Raw genomic sequence first — 6,669 nt, 5'->3', positions numbered from 1 at the left:
CGCCAACACCGCCTGGCAAACCTAGGATTTTACACGTACTAGCCGGACGGTCTACTATTCAGCATTTATAGCCCCACTTAGCCCTCTTTTTCATTCATACTTTGAAAATGAGTCCAAATTGCCCACGTTGACCTTCAACTTACTCTATATCCCTGTCAGCCCTTGAACTTGTGATCCTTCGGCCTCAGTCTCTAGATGGCTGGAATGACAGGCCCGAATCACCAGGTCCAGCTGTGTTCTGTCCTGCCTGCCCCTTCCAGATGTCCCTTGTCCAGCTATCATTGTAACATAACCAGTAAGGAATGTTGTTTCCAAATATTTACATTGCAGGAAGCTGGCTGCAATTAGGCAATGAAGTCTAACATAAGACAACTTGAAGCCTCTAGCGCTGACCATCTGCTTCGCCAAGCAGTGAGGGTGCTAGGCTAAGGCAGGTCTCTAGCCACAACAACCATGTCCTTAGCCAGAGAAGCTCTCAGAATACAAGCTGCAGGAAAGTGGTACAAGTCTTTAATCCCAGCACTCAAGAGGGAGGCAGAGGCAAATGAATCTCTGGGAGTTCGAGGCCAGCCAGGTCCACATTGTGAGTTCCAGGCCAACCTACAGCTAATGTAGTGAGACCCTGTCTCAAAAGAAACAAAGAAAAAAATTATACAATTCAATCCATGTCAGGGCCTAGTGTAGGGGTCCAGCCTCGACCTATCAAAGGGTCTCTTGAAAGGGGCGGGTGAGGAATTGAGAAATCCTAGATAGGAAATATAGACATAGATGTAGGGAAAGTCAGAAACTCAGGATAGCTTCAGGAGGGTCAATACCCAGCAGTGTCAAGTTTATTTCTAATGAGCTTTTTAAACACTAGCAAGGGGAGAGACAAAAGACCTCCTCCTTTCAAGATCAACAATGTACAGCCAAGTGTAGACCCTTCAAAACACCTGGTAACCACAACCCATGGCAAAGCATATTGTGATTAGGCCTTGAAGTACAAGACATCTTGGGGCTGGGGAGATAGCTCAGTACTTAAGAACACTGGCTGCTCTTCTAGAGGACCCAGGTTCATTTCCCAGCAACCACATGACAGCTCACAATTGTCTGTAACTCCAGTTCCAGGGGATCTGACACCCTCACACAGACATACATGCAGGCAAAACACCAATGCACATAAAATAAAAAATAAATAAGATTTTTTTAAAAAAGACATCTGGTAATCATGCCTTTGCACCCTGTTATGCAGCCTTGGAGAGCAACATAAACTCTGACTCTCTGACCTTGAGTCAAACCACAGCTGGAATCTGTTGGGGCAGCCACACATCCAGTAACAAAAGCCCCCATGCTCTTTGATCGGACATGACTTTGAGGTTCACTATTCCCAGAATTCACTTGTTGAAAAATGGCTGTAAAGCGGGACAAACTTAGTTTTCCTATGTCCACCGAAGATGGGTTTTTTTTTTGTTTTTTGTTTTTTGTTTTTGTTTTTGTTTTGTTTTTAATCACACTGATTTAATTACTGTGGGGCAAGTTCCATGATGTGCATGTGGAACTCAGCGACATCTTCATGGTGTCAGGTTTCTCCTTCCACTATGGCCGTACTGGAGATGAGATTCATGTCATTAGGTTTATGGCAAATGCCTTTACCAGCTGAGCCATCTAGCCAGCCTCAGAGATGGTTTTTAATGAGGTAGAGTGCTTGCCTACGTAATCTCCAAAACCAGATGAAAAAATAGGTGAATTAAGAGTTTTGAAATAACAATCTAGTCAATAACATGTATTTATTTGGTAGTAACTTAAAAGTATAATAAAATATGCTAGATGTTAAACACTAAACATGTGTGTTTAATTATAGGTAGCAATGGGGATTTGTATTTGAAAAGGAAAGCTTAACTACTATAAATATGAATGACTACAAGAGTTCATGCGTGCTATTACTATTCCTATTTTACATAATTTAAATTTCAGATATTTAAATAAAATCTATCAGCTGTTCATGGTCCTTTTAGCCACCTCGTCTCACTCCTGTACAATGTTTGGGCACAAGATGGCAGTGTTGATGTTCAGCCAGAGTAGACACATCTGAAAAATGAGTCAGGGGCTGGAGAGAGACGGCTCAGTGGTGAAGAGCACGTACTGAGTTTAATTGCCTGCACCCACACCAGGCAACTCCTAACTGCCTGACACTTCAGCTCCAGGGGATCTGATACGCCAGGCCTTGTCAGGCACCTGCACTCACATACACAGACAAACATAAAACTAAAAGAAAAAATGTTCATGTGTCAGGAAGCCCGGCATAGTGGCTCACACCTTTAATCCCAACACTTGGGAAACAGAGGCAGGTGATATTTTTGAGTTGGAAGCCAAACAGGACCACACAGTAAGACATAGTGAGGCTGTCTCAATAGACAACAAACAAACATACACAAATAAGTGTCATAAAAACAGCAACAACGCTGGGAGGTGGCCTTTAATCCCAGCACTCTGGAGGCAGAGGCAGGCAGATCTCTGAGTTCAAGGCCAGCCTGGTCTACAGATTGAGTTCCAGGACAGCCAGGACTACCCAGAGAGAGCCTATCTTGAAAGACCAAAATCAAATAAACAAGCAGCAACAACAACAAAACCATTGACACATGCTAAAAGTAGTGTGTGGCATGGTGAAAAAGAGAATACTTATAGAATTCCTCAGGAGATGCTGACTGAACACAGAGCAAATCTAGTTTTAAAGATTTGTTTCTATTATTGTCTGGTTATGTACAGACTATGTATCTGCATGTAGGTATGTGCCCACGAGTGCAGGCCAGAGGTGTCAGATTTCCCTGCAGCTGGAGTTACAGAGAGTTGTTAGCTGCCTGATGTGTGGGTGCTGGGAATCCAATTCAGGTCTTCTAGAAGAGCCGGTAGCAAGTGCTCTTAACTGCTGACCCAGCTGTCCTGTAGCCCCAAAGAGAAAAGTTACGACTTTATAGATATCTGGCAACTTTCAAATAAATGGTCAAAGTTAACAGCACCAACAATGAGATAAACTGGAATCACATGCCTCTTCTTAGGCCACCGCAGGGACACGTCATTTCTGTAGTATTTCTCGCCAGAAATGAATTTAGGCATCAGGAAACAGCTAACTACATAAAATAAGTCTATAATATAATTGTTACATTGATGTTGGTTGTTTTTGCTTTTTTGGCTCTTTTGGGGGACTCCACCAGCCAGCTTCCAAATACAAACACACACACACACACACACACACACACACACACACACACACACACACACGGAGGCTTATTCTTAATTATAAATGCTCAGCCTCAGCTTGGCTTGTTGCTAGCCAGCTTTTCTTAACTTTTACTATCCCTGTCTACCTTTTGCCTTTGGGCTTTTACTTTACTCTTACTCCTGTAAATCTGACTTTTACTCTTACTCCATGGCTGGCTGTGTGGCTGAGTGGCTGTTCCCTGATGTCCTCCTCTCCCTGTTCTCTTGCTCTTTCTTGTTTTCCTTCCAGATTTCTCCTTCTATTTATTCTCTCTGACTGCCAGCCCTGCCTATCCTTTCTCCTGCCTCGATATAGGATGTTCAGCTCTTTATTAGACCATCAGGTGTTTTACACAGGCACAGTAACACAGCTTCACAGAGTTAAACAAATGTAACATAAAAGAATGCAACACATCTTTGCATCATTAAACACATGTTCCACAGCATTAACAAATGTAACACATCTTAAAATAATATTCTACCACACAGGATACTCAAAACTGCCAAGATCAAGCCAGGGGGAGTGGTACAGGTCTGTTAATCCCAGCAATCTAGATTATGGAGTGTGAGGATTGCCAGTTTGAGGCCAGCCTGGGCTACACAACAAGTTTCAGGTCATCTTGGGCTACGTAGAAAGCCTGTCTCAGATCCAGACTAGGTATGGTGGTACAATTCTACACTTACAGCACTCTGGAAACTGAGGCAGAAGAATCAGTTCAAGGTTACCCTGAGTTCATACTAAGTTTGAGGCCAGCCTGAGCTACAGGAGAACCTGTTAGTTTTTTGTTTTGTTTTAAAATATAAATTAATTAAATAAGGAGAGAACCAACTCCTTTTTTCCAGTTTGTATTGTTTTTTGAGACAGAGTTTTTCGGTGTGGTTTTGGAGCCTTTTCTGAAACTCACTAGCCCAGGCTAGCCTCGAACTCATAGAGATACCATCATGCTTCTACCTCTGTAGTGCTGGGATTAAAGGCATGCCCACCAGCAACCAGCTGAGAACCAACACTTAAAAGTTGTTCTATCATAGGGCAGTGGTGGTGTGTGCCTTTAATCCCAGCACTTGGGAGACAAAGGCAAGTGGATCTCTGTGAATTTGAGGCCAGCCTGGTTTACAGAGTGAGTTCCAGAACAGCCTGGGCTATTACATGGAGAAACCCTGTCTCAAAAAAACAAAAAACTGGGCTGGAGAGGTGGCTCAGAGGTTAAGAGCACTGACTGCTCTTCCAGGGGTACTGAGTTCAATTCCCAGTACCCACATGATGGCTCACAACCATCTGTAATGAGATCTGGCACCCTCTTCTGTATATATAGTAAATTAATTAATTAAAAAAACAAAATAACAGCAAAAAACAAACAAACAAAAACCGACGGGCGGTGGTGACGAATGCCTTTAATCCCAGCACTCAGGAGACAGAGACAGGCAGATCTCTGTGAGTCTGAGGCCAGCCTGGTCTACAAAGTGAGTTCTAGGACACACACTAAAGCTACAGAGAAACCCTGTCTCGAAAAACAAAAACAAAAACAAACAAACAAAGTTGCCCTTCTGATCTTTGTACATATACTCTGGCACAGATGAAAGGTGCAAACGCCTGTACACATACATGTGCACACACACACACACACACAAGTGTGTTGAAACCTTTTTCAGACACTGTCTTAAACAACAACAAAACTCTTTTTAAACGACTGGAAACCAGAAGTGTCATTAAATGCTGTTGTGGGAGCAGGCCAAAGTATGTGACAATCTTAAATGCATCTTACAGGTATCCTAGCATGAATGTGAGATGTCATAGAGATTTTTAGTAACGAAATAGCAGAATAAATTTGGCCCAATGGGAGGTTGGTGAAATAAATTGGGATGCAGTCATTCAATGAATTATGTTAAAAACAAACAAACAAGGGCTGGAGAGATGGCTCAGAGGTTAAGAGCACCAGCTGCTCTTCCAGAGCTCCTGAGTTTAATTCCCAGCAACCACATGGTGGCTCACAACCATCTGTAATGAGATCTGGCGTCCTCTTCTGTATACATAATAAATAAATAAATCTTAAAAAAACAAAAACAAAAAACTTAGCAGGTTGGGGTGATGCTGTGTGATACTCATTGTGAGAACAACGAAATGGCTGGGGATATAGTTCAGAGGTAAAGCACTTGCCTACCATATGTGAACCAGGTGTGGTGGTGCAAGCCCATAATGCCGGCACTTAAGAGGCAGATAAACGTGGCTGGAGAGATGGCTCAGTGGCTAAGAGCACTGGCTGCTCTTCTGGAGGTCCTGGGTTCGACTCCCAGCAGCCACAAAGGGATCTGGTTACCTCTTTTGGTGTGCAGATACACATGCAGGCAAAATACCCATAAAAATAAATAAATAAAGAGGAGGTAGGTAGAGGCAAGAGGATCAGAAGTTCAAGGCCAGCCTTATCTGCATAGTGAGACCCTGTCTCGAAAATAAAATGAACCGCAAACAAAAAAGAAAAAAATTCTTCTCTAACGGTTTAAAGAATATTATATTAAGTATTACCAGTGTCGGCGCTGAGTTTTCCTGGACAGTCTTTAATTTTCCAACTCACTCCACATCTGCCTTTCCCTTTCTCTGCCTTGTAAGCAGACACATGATCTCAGAGTCACCCTTTGCATCATTTTACCAACAATTACAATGAATCTGCATGTTCACCAAGAGGTTGATGTAAGTCAACGTGAGTTTTCCCCGTGCCACTTATCATATCCACGATTTTTGTGATTTTTCAAATCTACAGACCTACTTAAAAACATCACACCAGGGCTGGAGAGATGGCTCAGTGGCTAAGAGCACTGGCTGCTCTTCTGGAGGTCCTGGGTTCGACTCCCAGCAACCACATGGTGGCTCACAACCATCTGTAATGAGATCTGGTGTAGTGCCTTCTTCTGGCCTGCAGTGATACATGTAAACAGAACACTGTATACATAATAAATAAATAAATCAAAAAAAATCACACCAGCATAATTACTGCAGCCAGAATAGCCAAGGTTTGGGAATAACTAAAGCTCAGGCAAGTGAGTGGTTAATTTTATCTTTCCTTTCTTTAATTTTCTGTGTTGTGATCACATCCAGGGCCTCTGCACCTGCTAGGCCAGTGCTCAACCACCGAGCTATACTCCTCATATTTCAAAACAATTATAGTTCTTTCTTTCCTTTTTTTTGGGGGGGGGCAGGGGTTGAGACAGGGGTTCTGTGTGTAGCCTTGGCTGTCCTGGAACTCAAACTCACTAAGATCCACCTGTCTCTGCCTCCCAAGCCCTGGGGTTGAAAGTACGCACCATCACCACCCCGCTTTGTTCTTTTTTGAGACAGGGTCTCACTATGTAGCCATGGTTGGCCTGGACCTTGCTATGTAGATCAGGTTTGCTTTGAACTCACATTGATCTGCCTGCCTGCCTGCCTAGTGCTGGGAT

Source organism: Onychomys torridus, chromosome 22 (assembly GCF_903995425.1).
Source record: "Onychomys torridus chromosome 22, mOncTor1.1, whole genome shotgun sequence".
In the NCBI taxonomy this organism is placed as follows: Eukaryota; Metazoa; Chordata; class Mammalia; order Rodentia; family Cricetidae; genus Onychomys; species Onychomys torridus.
Note: the sequence above shows the minus strand (reverse complement) of the source record.